Here is an 18,261-nt window from a genome sequence, read left to right as displayed (position 1 = left end):
TGTTGGCATGACTTGTATTTCAAGATTGAAATGCAGTTTCCAACCACATTAGTAATGTTGTGATTGATTCACAGACAATACAGCACCTATTGTGTTTTTTGTTTGTGCTCCTCAATTCCTAAATGACCCTTGTGGATCTTCTCTATCATTTCTTTTCAGAGCCCTGGTCTACACTAAGACTTTAGGTCGAATTTAGCAACGTTAAATCGATGTAAACCTGCACCCATCCACACGATGAAGCCCTTTTTTTCGACTTAAAGGGCTCTTAAAATCAATTTCCTTACTCCACCCCTGACAAGTGGATTAGTGCTTAAATCGGCCTTGCCGGGGTGAATTTGGGGTACTGTGGACACAATTCGATGGTATTGGCCTCCAGGAGCTATCCCAGAGTGCTCCATTGTGACCACTCTGGGCATCACTCTCAACTCAGATGCACTGGCCAGGTAGACAGGAACAGAACCGAGAACTTTTGAATCTCATTTCCTGTTTGGCCAGCGTGGCAAGCTGCAGGTGACCATGCAGAGCTCATCAGCAGAGGTGACCATGATGGAGTCCCAGAATCGCAAAAGATCTCCAGCATGGACCGAACGGGAGGTACGGGATCTGATCGCTGTATGGGGAGAGGAATCCGTGCTATCAGAACTCCGTTCCAGTTTTCGAAATGCCAAAACATTTGTCAAAATCTCCCAGGGCATGAAGGACAGAGGCCATAACAGGGACCTGAAGCAGTGCCGCGTGAAACTTAAGGAGCTGAGGCAAACCTACCAGAAAACCAGAGTGGCGAACGGCCGCTCCGGGTCAGAGCCCCAAACATGCCGCTTCTATGATGAGCTGCAAGCCATTTTAGGGGGTTCAGCCACCACTACCCCAGCCGTGTTGTTTGACTCCTTCAATGGAAATGGAGGCAACATGGAAGCAGGTTTTGGGGACGAAGAAGATGATGAGGTTGTAGATAGCTCACAGCAAGCAAGCGGAGAAACCGGTTTTCCCGACAGCCAGAAATTGTTTCTCACCCTGGACCTGGAGACAGTATCCCCCGAACCCACCAAAGGCTGCCTCCTGGACCCGGCAGGTGGAGAAGGGACCTCTTGTGAGTGTACCTTTTAAAATACTATACATGGTTTAAAAGCAAACATGTGAAAGGATTAATTTGCCCTGGCATTCGCGGCTCTCCTGGATGTACTCCCAAACCCTTTGCAAAAGGTTTATGGGGATGGCAGCCTTATTGCGTCCTCCACGGTAGGACACTTTACCACTCCAGCCAGTAGCACATACTCGGGAATTATTGTATAACAAAGAATTGCAGTGTATGGTTGCTGGCATTCAAATAACATCCGTTCTTTATCTCTCTGTGTTATCCTCAGGAGAGTGAGATATCATTCATGGTCACCTGGTTGAACTAGGGTGCTTTTCTTCAGGGGACACTCAGAGGTGCCCGTTCCTGCTGGGCTGTTTGACTGTGGCTGAACATAAATTTTCTCCGCTGTTAGCCATGGGGAGGGGGGAAGGTTGAGGGGGTAGTCACGCGATGGGGGGAGGCAAAATGCGACCTTGTAACGAAAGCACATGTGCTATGTATGTAATGTTAACAGCAAGGTTTACCCTGAAAGAGTGTAGCCACTGTTTTATAAAATGTGTCTTTTTAAATACTGCTGTCCCTTTTTTTTCCTCCACCAGCTGCATGTGTTTCAATGATCACAGGATCTTCTCCTTCCCAAAGGCTAGTGGAGATTAGAAAGAAAAAAAAAACGCACTCGTGATGAAATGTTCTATGAGCTCATGCTGTCCTCCCACACTGACAGAGCACAGACAAATGAATGGAGGCAAATAATGTCAGAGTGCAGGAAATAACAAAATGACTGGGAAGAGAGGTGGCGGGTTGAAGAGAGTAAGTGGCGGGCTGAAGACAGGGCTGAAGCTCAAATGTGGCAGCAGCGTGATGAGAGGAGGCAGGATTCAATGCTGAGGCTGCTGGAGGATCAAACCAATATGCTCCAGTGTATGGCTGAGCTGCAGCAAAGGCAGCTGGAGCACAGACTGCCGCTACAGCACCTCTGTAACCAACCACCCTCCTCCCCAAGTTCCATAGCCTCCTCACCCAGATGCCCAAGAATGTGGTGGGGGGGCCTCCGGCAACCAGCCACTCCACTCCAGAGGATTGCCCAAGCAACAGAAGGCTGGCATTCAATAAATTTTAAAGTTGTAAAATTTTAAAGTGCTGTGTGGCATTTTCCTTCCCTCCTCCACCACCCCTCCTGGGCTACCTTAGTAGTCATCCCCCTATTTGTGTGATGAATGAATAAAGAATGCATGAATGTGAAGCAACAATGACTTTATTGCCTCTGCAAGCGGTGATCAAAGGGAGGAGGGGAGGCTGGTTAGCTTACAGGGAAGTAGAGTGAACCAAGGGGCGGTGGGTTTCATCAAGGAGAAACAAACAGAACTTTCACATTGTAGCCTGGCCAGTCATGAAACTGGTTTTCAAAGCTTCGCCCTCCTGTGCTCTTCTAACCGCCCTGGTGTCTGGCTGTGCGTAACCAGCAGCCAGGCGATTTGCCTCAACCTCCCACCCCGCCATAATCGTCTCCCCCTTACTCTCACAGATATTGTGGAGCGCACAGCAAGCAGTAATAACAGTGGGAATATTGGTTTCGCTGAGCTCTAACCGAGTCAGTAAACTGCACCTTTAAACTATAGTGCGCCTTTAAACGTCCAAATGCACATTCTACCGTCATTCTGCACTTGCTCAGCCTGTAGTTGAACAGCTCCTGACTACTGTCCAGGCTGCCTGTGTACGGCTTCATGAGCCCGGGCATTAAGGGGTAGGCTGGGTCCCCAAGGATAACTATAGGCATTTCAACATCCCCAACAGTTATTTTCTGGTCTGGGAATAAAGTCCCTTCCTGCAGCTTTTGAAAAAGACCAGAGTTCCTGAGGATGTGAGCGTCATGTACCTTTCCCAGCCATCCCACGCTGATGTTGGTGAAATGTCCCTTGTGATCCACCGGAGCTTGCAGCACTATTGAAAAGTACCCCTTGCGGTTTATGTACTCGCCGGTTTGGTACTCCCGTACCAAGATAGGGATATGGGTTCCGTCTATGGCCCCACCACAGTTAGGGAATCCCATTGCAGCAAAGCCATCCACTATGACCTTCACATTTCCTAGGGTCACTACCCTTAATATCAGCAGATCTTTGATTGCATTGGCTACTTGCATCACAGCAGCCCCCCACAGTAGATTTGCCCACTCCAAATTGATTTGCAACTGACCGGTAGCTGTCTGGCATTGCAAGCTTCCACAGGGCTATTGCCACTCGCTTCTCAACTGTGAGGGCTGCTCTCATCTTGGTATTCTTGCGCTTCAGGGCAGGGGAAAGCAAGTCACAAAATTCCATGAAAGTGCCCTTATGCATGCGAAAGTTTCGCAGCCACTGGAAATCGTCCCAGACCTGCAACACTATGCGGTCCCACCAGTCTGTGCTTATTTCCCGAGCCCAGAATCAGCGTTCCACAGCATGAACCTGCCCCATTAGCACCATGATGCATGCATTGGCAGGGCCCATACTTTCAGAGAAATCTGTGTCCATGTCCTGATCACTCACGTGACCGCGCTGACGTTGCCTCCTCGCCCGGTATCACTTTGCCAGGTTTTGGTGCTGCATATACTGCTGGATAATGTGTGTGGTGTTTAATGTGCTCCTAATTACCAAAGTGAGCTGAGCGGCCTCTAGGCTTGCCTTGGTATGGCGTCCGCACAGAAAAAAGGCGTGGAACGATTGTCTGCCATTGCTCTGACAGAGGGAGGGGCGACTGACGACATGGCTCACAGGGTTGGCTTACAGGGAATTAAAATCAACAAAGGGGGTGGCTTTACATCAAGGCGTATTTCAGGTAGGACTTCACAGAGGGTTCTAATAAGAAATGGTGCACCTAAGTAATTGTTCTTATTGGAACAAGCAGGTTGGTCTGGCCTCTGATTGATACATGGCTAGATTTACCTCGCTGCACCTTCTCTGTGAGTGACTGCAGTGTGACCTAGAGGAATGAGTCCCCTAGACGGGGTGGGGGGGGGAAGCAAATGAGTACAAAACAAATCTGGTCTATTTCTTGTTTTGATCCACTCCATCTATCTTTTACATTTTTGGCTGGCAGCAGATGGTGCAGAAGGACTGCAAGCCATCCACATCTCATGGCTGCTCGGCAGAAGATGGTACAATAGGACTGCTAGCCATCCTCATATCTTCCCTGCCCGGCAGAAGATGGTACAATAGGCCTGCTAGCAATCCGTATCACCTGCCTGCTCACCATAAGATGGTTCAATAGGACTGACTGCAGGACTAAAGAGAATGACCTGGTCAAGTCACTCCAAATGTAGTCCCTGCGCCCATGTCTGCCCAGGCGCTCCTGATCGACCTCACAGAGGTGACCAGGAGCACCTCGGACATGACGATGATGGCTACCAGTCCTACTGTACCTGCTGCCACAAGGCAATGGGTTGCTGCTGCTGTGTAGCAATGCAGTACCACGTCTGCCAGCACCCAAGAGACATACGGTGATGGTTAGCTGAGCGGGCTCCATGCTTGCCATGGTATGGTGTCTGCACAGGTAACTCAAGAAAAAAGGCGCAAAATGATTGTCTGCTGCTGCTTTCACGGAAGGAGGGAGGGAACGGGGGCCTGACGATACGTACCCAGAACCACCCGCGACAATGTTTTAGCCCCATCAGGCATTGGGATCTCAACCCAGAATTCCAATGGGCAGAGGAGACTGCGGGAACTGTGGGATAGCTACCCACAGTGCAACACTCCGAAGTCGATGCTTGCCTCAGTACTGTGGAAGCACTCCACCGAGTTAATGCACTCAATGCACTTAGAGCATTTTCTGTGGGGACACACACACTCGAATATATAAAAATGATTTCTAAAAAAACGACTTCTATAAATTTAACCTAATTTCGTAGTGTAGACATACCCTTAGGCTCATTGGAATTATAACCTTACTACCCTTGAAAATCACCCCATCTTAGTAAATTCATGTTTGCAAGCAACCCAACCCTTGAGACAGGTCATGATATTCCTGAAAGAGTTCCTCATAGCCAGGTTCAGTATGATCTGGTAGTGAGAACACCTGTTTTACCAAATTGAGCTTCTCATGTGCAGCAAGGCCTAAAATTGGTGTCACCTTGTTTAGCACTAGAATGAAAGGGATCCTGTACATGGTGTTTTTTTAAAAATTGATGCTAGCACTGCTTCTCCCCTTCACTGGTATATTTGTTCCAGAATAACCAGTTACTTTATTTTTGTTGGTCCCAGTTTTGGTCTTATTTTCAGTCTCGCGGTCTTGTTCAGACAGAATATTAACCTGAGCTCCTGTGTCCAGTTTCAGTGGAATAATTGTTCCATTTACATAGGCATAGGCAGTATCCAGTCCTTCTCATCAGGCTTGGTAGATCCCAATATGTCTATGAAAAACTCCTCAACCAGATTGTCTTTAACTGAATGCACTTGCATTTTCTGCATTTGGGTTCTGTGGCATTTTGCAAAATAATTATGTTTCCACATTTATGACAGATTCCTAAAGGCAACACATTGTTTGGGGCCATGCTGTAATCCACACCTTCCACATAACAGTACCTGGTCTTCCATCTAGAAGTGGTTTTCACAGCGAGTGGTTCCACTTTCTGATTTGATCTATTCTGGCTATATTCTTTAGTACATGGATAATCCCTTCTGATGAATTAAGCTTTTTGGCTTGTGCTTTCACAGTTTCTTCTGCCCTGCATGTTTGAAGAGCTCTTTCTAAAGTTAAATCTCTTTCACAGAACACTCTCTCTCAACACATTGTCTTTAATGCCACAAATGATTCTGTCTTTGACCAGAGACTGTCAACTCACTGAAGTCACAGGTTTTCTGAGTTTTCTTAATTTGGTGACATATTGCTCTAGGTTATCATCAGTTTTTTGCATGCATGTAAAAAAATTGGGTCTCTCAAAGGTTTTCATGCCTTTTTGGCAAGCAATATCTCTCAAATGTAGTCAGTATTTTATTTAACTTCATGCTTTCATCTTCTTCAAACCTAAAGTTATTACAAATATCCAATGCTTCCTCTCCAACAACATACAAAAAATAGATGATTTCCCTTTATCATTGTTCCCTCTGCCCCATGGCTACTAAATACAATTCAAATCTCTATCTGATTTTTTTCCAGTTCTCTGCAACATTACCTGGCAATTGCAGACTGGAAGGAGGTTGCTTCAATTTTTGGCTTTTTTCCTTTCTTAAGCTAGTCAAGCTACTATTGTGCCTACCACATACATGCAAAAGTCTCTCTGCCTGGTGCTCCATGTGCTTCTGTGGTGTCTCTGTTTATCTCTGCTTTCAGTTGCAAACACAGGCAGGATGGGATAACATGATTTTGGTAATTAATTGATCTTTAACTATTCATAGTAAATAGGCCCAATGGCCTGTGATAGGATGTTAGATGGGGTGGGATCTGAGTTACTACAGATAATTCTTTCCTGGGTATCTGGCTGGTGAATCTTGTCCATATGCTCAGGGTTCAGCTGATTGCCATATCTGGGGTCGGGAAGGAATTTTCCTCCAGGGCAGATTGGCAGAGGCCCTGGGGGGTTTTCGCCTTCCTCTGTAGCATGGGACACAGGTCACTTGCTGGAGGATTCTCTGCTCCTTGAAGTCTTTAAACCATGACTTGAGGACTTCAATAGCTCAGACATAGGGGAGAGGTTTTTCGCAGGAGTGGGTGGGTGAAATTCTGTGGCCTGCGTTGGGAAGGAGGTTGGACTAGATGATCATAATGGTCCCTTCTGACCTTAGTATCTATGAAAATGTCTGCAGTTTTTCTTCTCATTCAGCAAGTCTGACTTCATGTAACAATCTTGGGGTTCATTAAATAACAAACTAGTGAATGAGAAAGGAATAAAACTTTAATAAAGCAAACTGGAGACATTGGGTAGTGGCATCTTTTCAATACCTGGTTCAATGGCTTTGGATCTATGCAGATGTGTAATTTACCTGAGGACTTCCTTAAAACCACAATGCTGTTTACCCCGGCTCTATTAGCCTCTACAGGTGCAATGATACCCCTTCTCTGCAGAGTTTTTAGTTCCCTGACTACTGGATAATGTAGTGCCACTGGAATTTTCCTTCATGACAAGCAAACATGTTCCACTGTGGGTTCTACGTCTAGTCACAGCTTTCCTTCAAGGCACCTGTTCCGTTTGAAACCATCCCCATATGCTTCTAAAATTGTCTCCATTTTCTATGGGACTCCCCCTTTTGCTTTTTGCACTACTGCTACAAAATTCTCAATCTGCACCCTGATCAGATCCAGAATTTGTAAGACATGTTGACCAAGAGGCAAGTTTGGTACTTACCATCCACCACCAGAACTTTGAGATGGTATTGTCTGTCATTCTTCGGGTAAGCTACTTTGAGGTCACATTTTATATGGTCTGCATTATGCTGTCGTTGTACATTACTAGATTGTGCCTGCTCTTTGAAATGTATGTGTTCAAGTCCAATTCACCAAGGAATCACATTGCAGGAGGCCCCTCTATCCAGCTGACAGTGCGCATGGTATTTCCATATCAGCATTGTGGCATGCACAGAGGTTGGTATTTTCCCTTCTTGCTTTCCTGTCCTGACAGCCTGAACCTGAAGTGCTTCTGGACTCAAGCAGAGAATCAAGGTATAAAAGAATCATAGAAGATTAGGCTTGGAAGAGATCTCAGGAGGTCATCTAGTCCAACCCCCTGCTCAGATAGTATCACCACTGTCTCATATGACCCCGCCCCCCTCTCCCCCGTACAAGTCTGAATGATTCTTTCTCTGCTCTGGCACACACTGCTAAAATGCTTCCACTTCCAACATTCCTTGAAATGCATCCTAGTGTGGGGCACTTCTTCAGCCACTCATGTTGTCTCCCACAGTAAATGATTCTCACTGTGGGTATGGAACCCTGGCCACCCACTCTCCTTTGCTGTTGTCTCACTTTGTGAACTTCTGCAGTTGTTGTGCCTCCTTGAACTTTCATCCCTTCTCCTGAGGATGCTGCTGCATGCCCTCTGTCTAATGTCAGATAGCTTTCCCAGAACCACTCCAAAAGCTGGTGATTCCAAGGTCCTCAAACTATCCTGTCCTGAATTAAGGAATCTGTCAAGTCCCAAAAGTTGCATGCAGCTTCCAGTGTGTGTAATGCAGTAACATAAGGGATTTCTTCCCTCTCCTTCAGATTGCTCCCTAATGAAAAAGCACTGTTGCTGCACCATTTAGCTCTGCTTTGGGGAGCAATAGTTCCCTGAGGCTCCTAGGACTGCTGTAAGGGTTGAGCCAGTGGGGAGCTTCAGAGTGGTGCAGCTCTGTCTGCCTTGTTCCTCAATAAGGTAATTTTTTTTCTTGCCTACTGTTGTTGTCGTTCTCCTGCAGGGCCAGTTCTGTGTAGAGCTCAAATTCCTCCCTCCACTGGCTCCGTCACCGGGCTAGGTTTCTGTCCCCTAAATCCAGGGCTCAGAGGGACTTCAGACCTCAGACTCACGCTGCCAGCTGTTGCCTACAGAAATCTCACCATTCAGAGGCTGCCACCATATTTCATTTGCAAAGAGTCAAATGCAATGCAGGTTACACTGAAGAAGTAGAACTTTATTAAACTCTGCTCTGCTTTACCCATATGGCTGCATTGTTTCCAGCCTGATTCCTCCCATTCCCTGTTCCATTGTTGTCCTATTCATAACATTCCCTCCAGGAAACAATGGGACCTCTGTTCTACTGACCATGATACAGAGATAACCATGCAGCTCAACTCCCACTGCTACATATACAGGCAGTAGAATCCCAGAGACTGGATTCAAGATTATTTTCTAAAAGATAATGAATCACGCCTTAAAGACTCCAAATGGTGGTGAACCCACCACCTCCTCTGGTAAGTTGTTTCAATGTATAATTATTTTTACTACTGGGAAATTGCATATTATTTCAAGGTTGGATTTGTCTATCTTCAATTTCCAATTGTTATGCCTTTGACAGCAATATGGAAAAGCCCTCCACCCTTCCAGATATGTGTATCAAATGTAAGTACCTATTCCCAGTGATCAAGTCACCTCTAAACCTTCTCTTTGATAAGATGAAAGAGCCAAGCTCTTTAAGACTCACATCCATTAGGATATCCAGAGCCTGGATTATTTTTTGGCTCTCCTTTGATCTCTCTAATATTGCCACATCTTTCTTTAAGTGTGGATACCAAGCTGTACACAGTATTCTAGTAGTGGTTTTCCCAATGTTGTGTAAAAAGGCAATATTACTTTCTTACTTCTCCTTGATATTCCCCATTTTATACACCCCAGGATCATATTAGTCCTTTTTACCATAGCATTGCACTGAGAATTCAGGTTGAGGTGGCTATTTTGGTGTATTAAATTAGAAACACTCACTTTAAATTACAAGGGGTTTCCTGGTCCTGCTTGTAGGCTCTGAGGGAAACAATGTGATCTGGGTTCAATTGGGCAGCCTGAAGAAAGTCAGCCTAGAGAAAGGTGGGATGAGTTGTGCCTCTTTACCTTAGGAGCACACTGTGACTTTGTGTTTCACTGTTTTGTGTTAGGGTTCTGGAAACAAACTAGTGTTATGCTTCATTTTTCCAGAAAGAGTATTTATGTTATTCTTCTCTCTCTCTACCTGAATGCCATGAAAATAACAGATTTATGATGAACTCTAAGTTCTTCTCTGAGTCACTGCTTTCCTCTGCAATACAGACTACCTAAACAGTCTTTGAGTCATCTGCAAACTATACCAATAAAGATACATGAGTGCACTCTGTCTGCAAAGTTTCCTGGGAGTATGAGGTTCCAGCTTCAAGGCCATATTTACTTACATTGTGCTCCTGCAACAAGGTCAGCTACTGCAGTTCTCTTTACCGATACAGAGCTCTGGTGAAGTCAGGAACAAATTCCTGCTACTGCAGTCAGCATGATTACAGTTCTCCTCAAAAGAGGGCCTGGGATGGATTTTATTTAACATAAATATATTCCCATCTAGGGTTGCCAACAGTCCCTTATTACAAGGGATGCCCCTTATTTTTTCATCTCTGACTGATCAGGGGCTGCTGAGTTCTGCAAAAAGAGCAGGATACTGCCCCTGGAGAATGTAGGTGAGTAGTGCTTTATTAATTATTAATGATAATAATAATATCAGGAGGAGGGATGGAGTGAGGGTGCTAAGAAAACAGTTCCTTATTTTTGAAGTACAATGTTGGCAACCCTATTACCATTCCAAGCTCTGAGGATCCATGTGCCGTTGCACTCCATAATGTTTTATGGAAATATGCTTATAAGTGTGAATATAATGTAATTGGAATATGCTTCATGCAAAAGGTCTCTTGTAAGGTATCATTACAAAGCTTATGATCTACTGAGTGTGTTCATCTTATTTGTTTGCATGTATTATTTCTATGTCTTGAGTTAGAAGAACAAGATGTAAACTTGCATTACTGATATAAACATATTAAATTGAAGCCATTAAGAGTGCTTTAGAATCAATGACCTGCAAATGGTTTTGTTTACATCCAAACCTTCCTGGGTACATGTGGGCCAGCCCTGGAAGAATGGAGGCTGGGGTCTCACAGGACATGTGAACATGTCACCTGCTACTGGAATCCATCTTAAACTTGGTGCTTTTCCATTTAGAAGGATAGGTGGGGACCTAGAGACACAAAAGATTCCCACCTTGTGCCAAAGATATAAAAGGGGGTGGAACAGAACAAAGGGGGCTTCCAGTCATAAGAAAACCCCTAGTTTCCACCTAAGATGTCTCCTGAAACTAACAAGGACTGTACCAGGGGAAAGGATTGGGCGCAGACCAGGAATGATTCTAGTCTGTGAAAGAAGAATATTGGAATGTCTCTGAGGATGAGATTTTACCTGTAATCAGTTTCTTAATGTATTAGGCTTCGACTTGCGTGTTTTTGCTTAATGACTTACTTTGTTCAGTCTGTTATTACTTGAAACCACTTAAATTCTATTTTATACTTAATAAAATTATTTTTGTTTATTAATGAACCCAGAGTAAGTGATTAATACTTGGGGGAGCAAACAGCTGTGCATCTGTCTCTATCGGTGTTATAGAGGGTGGACAATTTATGAGTTTACTCTGTATAAAGCTTATACAGAGTAAAATGGATTTATTTGGGGTTTGGATCCCATTGGGAGCTGGGTGTCTAGGTGCTGGAGATAGGAGACCTGCTGAGCAGTTTTTAGTTAAAGCCTGCAGCTTTGGGGGCATGCACCAGACCCTGGGTCTGGGTTGCAGCAGGCTAGCGTCTCTGGCTCAACAAGACAGGGTTCTGGTATCCCAAGCTGGTAGGGAAAACAGACTCAGGTAATTTCAGCATGCCATGTGACAGTCCCAAGAGGAACAAAGAGTCTGGTGGCACCTTAAAGACTAACAGATTTATCTGAGCATAAGTTTTCATGGGTAAAAACCTCACTTCTTCAGATGCATGGAGTGAAAGTTAAAGATGCAGGCATAAATATACTGACACATAAAGGGAAGGGAGTTACCTCACAAGTGGAGAACCAGTGTTGGCAGGGCCAATTCAATCAGGTGGATGTAGTCCACTCCCAACAATAGATGAGGAGGTGTCAATTCCAGGCGATGCAAAGCTGCTTCTGTAATGAGCCTGCCACTCCCAGTCCCTATTCAAGCCCAAATTAATGGTGTTAAGTTTGCAAATGAATTGTAGCTCTGCTGTTTCTCTTTGAAGTCTGTTTCTGAAGTTTTTTTTGTTCAAGTACAGCTACTTTCAAATCTGTTATAGAATGTCCAGGAAGATTGAAGTGTTCTCCTACTGGCTTTTGTGTGTTACCACTCTTGATGTCCGATTTGTGTCCATTTATTCTTTTACGTAGGGACTGTCCGGTTTGGCCAATGTACATGGCAGAGGGGCATTGCTGGCACATGATGGCCTATATAACATTAGTAGACATGCAGGTGAATGAGCCTATGATGGTGTGGCTGATGTGGTTGGGTCCTCTGATGGTGTCACTAGAGTAGATATGCAAAAAGAAACGGAGGAGTAGATATGGGGACAGAGTAGGCAACGAGGTTTGCTACAGGGATTGGTTCCTGGGTTAGTGTTTCTGTGGTGTGGTCTGTAGTTGCTGGTGAGTATTTGCTTCAGGTTGCGGGGCTGTCTGTAAGTGAGGACTGGCCTGTCTCCCAAGGTCTGTGAGAGTGAGGGATCATTTTCCAGGATAGGTTGTAGATTGTTGATAATGTGCTAGAGAGGTTTAAGCAGGGGGCTGTACGCGATGGCCAGTGATGTTCTGTTATTTTCCTTGTGGGGACTCTCCTGTAGTAGGTGACTTCTGGGTACCTGTCAATCTGTTTCCTCACTTCCCCAGGTGGGTATTGTAGTTTTAAGAGGGTCTCTGTGATCAAACCCGTCACAACCCATACACAAGTTATAATCCATACTATCAAAATATTAATATACTAGATACTACAGACTTTTTAGTTAGTTCTTGCCAATGGACACTTACGTATCAGCAAAATAAAAATGAAATAAAATTCCTTACAAAGAACAGAGTCCTCAATCTCCCCGCTTCTGAAAAGCCATACAGAAAAGATGAGCTTTGTAGTGTGTTTGGAAGGTTGATGAAGACAAGTGGTTGTAAACCCAGGGCTCAATCCAAAACCCATTCAAATCCATTGAAAAAAATCCCACTTACTTAGGTGCCAACTGGGACGTGAACTCCAAAATTGTGAGTCTCTCTTTCAGAATGTCCAGTCCGTGATGGAGGAGATACAAATGCTGCTTTCTCAGGCAGACAACTCCCCCCCCCCCGCCATTTTCTTAAAAATGTTTTGGGGTAGAAATTACATCATGTTCTAGATAGGGCAGACTATTCTGCCCTGTATTTCTCTTCAAAACCTCAGCTTTAACACTGATCATCAATCTGTGATAAAGCTTTTGACATCTAAACCAGAAAAGAAAGATAGAATGGTGTTTCTAGTACTGCTTCAAAATTTAACTACCTTGAAATTTTTTTTCCAGAAGCTTCCAAAATGACAAGAGCACATCTAAACACTTTTTAATATTCTGACAAACATTTTACACAGCTCCAGTAATAAATGAAAAACTCCTGTTTTTATTTTATGCTCATAGAATTTATTATCCTACTGAGAACTCTATTGAATTTGTCATCAACCTGCTGAAGTACTTAAATGTCAAGATCAAGTACTATGGTGATATTATATTATTATTATTATTATTTTCAAAAAAGGTCTGATCATGTAATTTGTTGTTCCTTCCAATTGCTTCTCAGATGTAAACATGCAAATGTATTTGCTTTCACATCATCCTAATTATTTACATCCTGTAAATAATATGCATACATACAAATAAATACTATGCATGAATTAGTAAGCATACCTGGAGGTTTGTGGAAGTAAATCTGTGTCCATTTTGACTTCTTAAATATTTTTAATGTTGGAAAAAATTGCTCCTGTAGTTTACATGTTGCTTGCTCTATAAAAAGAGAGGGATCTTTTTATCTTGTTAAGGAAGTACAGCAGAAATAAGTTAAACGTGCTAATACCATTATAGAACCCTTAACATTCATACCCTGAAGTGTTATAAAATTAATAGAGGAGTATTTTGGTTTGGAAATTACTAAAGATATGTGAATATAAGTAAATCATTAGTTAGACTGTAAGCTGCTGGGGGCAGGAACTGTCTTTTTTAACCTAGCACAATGGGATGCTGATCCATCATTAGGGCTCCTAAACACTACAGTAATAGAAATGATAAATAATAATCATCCTGTAATGCAGTCAGTAGCCAGGACTTCTTATATCAGGACCTGAACTATGGAGACCTTGTGTGGTGACACTGAGCAGCACAAGCTGAGTTTAGGGACTCTGGATATCAGAGAGCCGAATAGAACTGCAAAGGTATATATGTGTCCAGCAACCTGAAGAATCCCCTTTATACTTACTTACAGTTGCGTTTGTCTTTTCTGTACCACAAATCCAAAACCAAGTTTTGTATAAAAAGGATTTTGTTTCCAGTAAGTAGGAGAGAGACAGGTATATGCTAATTTGATAAATCATGTAGCAATTATTATAATGCCTTTATCATGTGCATATGCTCTTATATGTGAGTATTCACACATGTGGAACCTCCCTACTGTGCCCTTGGGCCAGCTTAGCTACACGTTGTCCCTTGATATGGGCTGAGAATTCAGTCTAATTCATAGACAGTGAGTTTAACTCTTTTTTGGCAGAGGTCATCACTTATTATATGTATGTTCAGGGCCTTGCACAGTGGTACTTTGATTTTGATTGTGATCATTAGGAGTTATATTGATAAGAAGAAGAAAAAGGAGAAGAAGCAAAAGAAACTCTGACTACTTTTTGCTTTTATAGCATCTCCCACACAGCATTTTAATAACACCAATGAATTAAGATTCATGCCCAGGAATTAACCCCAAATCTTAGACTGGGAATCTTGAGCATCCAGCGGTAGTCCAAGATTAAGCAATCATATTAGTGAGAAAAGTAGGACAAGAGGCCATTTTGTCCTACTTCCAGTCCTTTGATTTAACCAGTTGATATTTCCTTTTTTAATTACCAATTGAATATTTGAAATTGACAGTAAATAGGTGTTTCCCCACAGTACTGGGTGTTTTCTCCACTGAGAATAAGTGTTTTGTATGCCTAGCTCAGGAAAATGTAAAAGGCCCTCAATCTGATCACAGGTAACACTTTTTCAAAGTAGCATTTTCCACTTTTGAAGGGTTTAGTTGCTTATTTCCTCTTCCTTGCTCAGCAAAATCCTTCCCCGTGTCCTCACTCTCATATTTTCTGTGTATTTTGTCATTTGATGGTACTGTAGCACTGGGCTGTTGGTGTATCAACTAGGCAAGGTACTAACAAGCTTCAACAGGACTTTATTTTCAAAGTGGAAACCTCTTTACCAAGCTGCTGTTGCACCATCTGTAGCTTTCTCCCAGCCTCTCAACTCCTCCCACCCTTCCCGTTTCCTGTCCTTTCAGACTCCTAACAGACAGTGCTCCCAATTCTAATAATTCCAAGCAACATCTAAACATGTCATTCCCTCCTCTCTTAAGAAACTCTCCCAATTAAAACAAACATTATTGTTCTAACCACAAGAAAAAATATGAAACAAGACACTATACTGTTGGCAGAAATATTACACTGAAAACACTGTAGATACTACATAACGTAGTCTCTAGTCTAGACAGGTGGTTGTCTGGGTCTGACAGGCCATCTCTCAAGCCCCGGTTCCAGTGCAATGTCTTGTTGTGTTGGTACTCCGGTGAAGTCATCCAATGCAGACTGGGTGTTGGCATAATCTCCTCTTGGTGCATGGGCAGGTGCAAGATAAGAAGCATTCCATACCCACCCATCAGAAAGTCGATAGGTGTAAGGTCCCTTCTTCTGTAAGATTTTAAGAGGAGCTGTGAATTTATAGTCTCCTTTACATAAAATTCCAGGTTTTCGTATTCTAACGAAGGAACCACACTTGAACTTTGGTTCCTCAGCACCCCGCCGCTTGTCTGTGAAAGCCTTAGACTTTGCTTGGTTCTGTTCAACTGTTTTGCTCACATCATCCTCATTTGGGGCATCAGGTTGTGCCTTTAACAATCCAGCAATGTTCAGTTTAGTATTCCTCTGTTTCCCATGCAGTAACTCTGCAGGTGATCTTTGTGTTGTGGCATGTCGTGTAGCCTGGTATGCTTGCAAGAAATCAGTAGTGAAGGGTACCACAATTGCCCTTCCAGTTTGGCCATTTGCAAACTCTCTTTCAAACTTCTGTTAAACCATTCGATTTTCCCATTGGCTTGAGGGTAATATAGGGATGACCTTCTGTGTAAAATGTTCCTCTCTGCTAGAAAAGTTTCAAACTCTAGGGAAGTAAATTGACTACCATTATCTGAAACCAGTTCTTTGGGCTTACCTTCCCTGCTAAAAACTGAAGAGAGGAACTTAATTACTGTAGCGGAAGAGATTTGCGATGTAAACGCTACCTCAGGCCATTTATTGAAATAGTCTATTAAAGTGATGGCATAATGACAGTCAGTTGGAGCAGTATCAAAGGGTCCTATAATGTCAATCACAACTTTTTCCCATGCAGATCCAGTAAGAGGAACAGGCTGTAATGGAGGGGTACATGTCACTGCTATCTTATTATGCATTTGACAAGTGACACAGGATTTTATGAGTGCTTCAGTTTGAGAGTCCATCCCTAGCCACCAATACAGATGCCCTAGTCGTTGTTTGGTTCAGACAATTCCTTGATGAGTATCGTGTGCCAGGTGTATGAGCTTTGACTGTAATTATTCTGGCACAAGGAGCCAGTGTGTACTTTGTAGCACACAGCCATCAAACAAAGAAAGTTCATCCCGAACTCTAAAATAAGGGAGCAAAATAAGGGGGCAAAGTTTTTAGGGTGACTGGGCCATCTATTCATCAGAAATTCCCATAGTTTTTGTTGAATTGGACACGTTGAACAAGCAGCTTGAAATTGCTCTCTTGTAACTGCAGTGAGAGTGCTTGTAATAAGCGCAACCACTACATCCTCATCCTCTGGTGGACCATCTGGTGAAGGCAAAGGCAGGCGAGAAAAACAATCAGCGACCACATTTTGGTTTCTAGGCTTGTATTCCAGTCCATAATTGAAAGAGAGTAGTCTTGCAGACCATTGAGCAATACGGTATCCTGCTCTTCCCAGTCCTTTTGTGGTGAGCAACTTTGTTAAAGAGATGTGGTCTGTGCGCAACTTGAACGTGCGGCCCCACAGGTAAGTTCTCCATTTTTCAGTAGCCCAGACACAAGCAAGTGCTTCTTTTTTGACTGTAGAATATTTTCTCTCAGCCTTACTTAGTGTCCTGGAAGCAAATGCAACAGTCCTCTCTGTGTTGTCCTCATGAAGTTGTGTGAGGACAGCCCCAAGTCCATAATCAGAAGCATCAGTAGTTACAATTGTGGGCAATGCAGGACTGAATAGCGCAAGTACTGGACTTTGTAAAATCAAGTCTGTCACCATTTCGAAACTAGCTTGTGCATCCATTGTCCACACTAAGGTTGAACTTCTCCATATGAAACAAGTTTGGTTCAATGACAGAAGCATAACTGGGAATTAATTTTGCATACCAGGAGGTAAGACCTAGGAAGGAACGTAAGGTTTGCAAATCTGTTGGAGGAGGAGCACTTGAAATTGCCAGGATATGATCTGGATCAGGTTTTAATTCAGCCTGTGAAATTGTATGCCCCAGAAAGGAGAGTTCAGTTTGTCTAAATGTGCATTTGGACCTATTGAGCTGGAGGCCTGCTGTTCTGATGCAGTTTAGTAAAGACTGCAAGTTATCGTCATGCTCCTCAGAAGCATTTCCAAACACGATAATATCATCCAGATAGCACTGAACTCCATGTTGATTCTTCAGAATCAATGACATCATTTTTGAAAGGCACTTGGGGCAGATGTGAGACCGTATGGAACATGTTTAAAATGAAATAGTCCCTCATGTGTAATAAATGCTGTGAGGTCTCTGCTATCTTCATGCAAACATAACGTCGTGGTATGTGCTCTGCAAATCAAGAGTAGAAAACACCTTTGCTCCGCAGAGTTCTGCAAATACTTCTTCTATGTGAGGAAGAGGATGGCTGTCCATCACAATAGCTTTATTTGGCTCCCTTAAGTCCACACAAAGGCAAATGCCTCCACACTTCTTCTGCGTCACTACTATAGGTGAAACCCATTCCGAGGAGTCGATCTCTTCATTAATGTCCTTTTGAACAAGTTTTCTAAGTTTCTCTGAAACAGCTTCCCTGACTGAAAATGACAAGTGCCATAACTTCTGTTGTACAGTAATCATATTATTCCACATTTTAACTTTATGCAGAAGCCCATTAGCACAGCTGAGTTTCTCATCAACCTGGTGTTGGGTCCCAGCTGAAACTGGTGTGTATACTGCAAGAGTGCTTTGCTGAGGAAGATCAATTTGTCCATTAACTACCTGAGATTTAAAGCAGCCAATAAATCTCTGCCAAGGATAGGAGTGCCTTTGTGGACAATGTAGAACTCTGCAGTTACACAGCAATCACCAAAAGTAACTATTACTGGCAGGCAGCCATGTACTGGAATATGGTTTTTCAAATAGCACACCAAGTGACGTTTGGGTTCAGTAAGGGGCAACATCTTTAAGGCAATGCCGATAGATGGAA

The sequence above is a fragment of the Lepidochelys kempii genome, chromosome 4 (genome assembly GCF_965140285.1).
Source record: "Lepidochelys kempii isolate rLepKem1 chromosome 4, rLepKem1.hap1, whole genome shotgun sequence".
In the NCBI taxonomy this organism is placed as follows: domain Eukaryota; kingdom Metazoa; phylum Chordata; order Testudines; family Cheloniidae; genus Lepidochelys; species Lepidochelys kempii.
Note: the sequence above shows the minus strand (reverse complement) of the source record.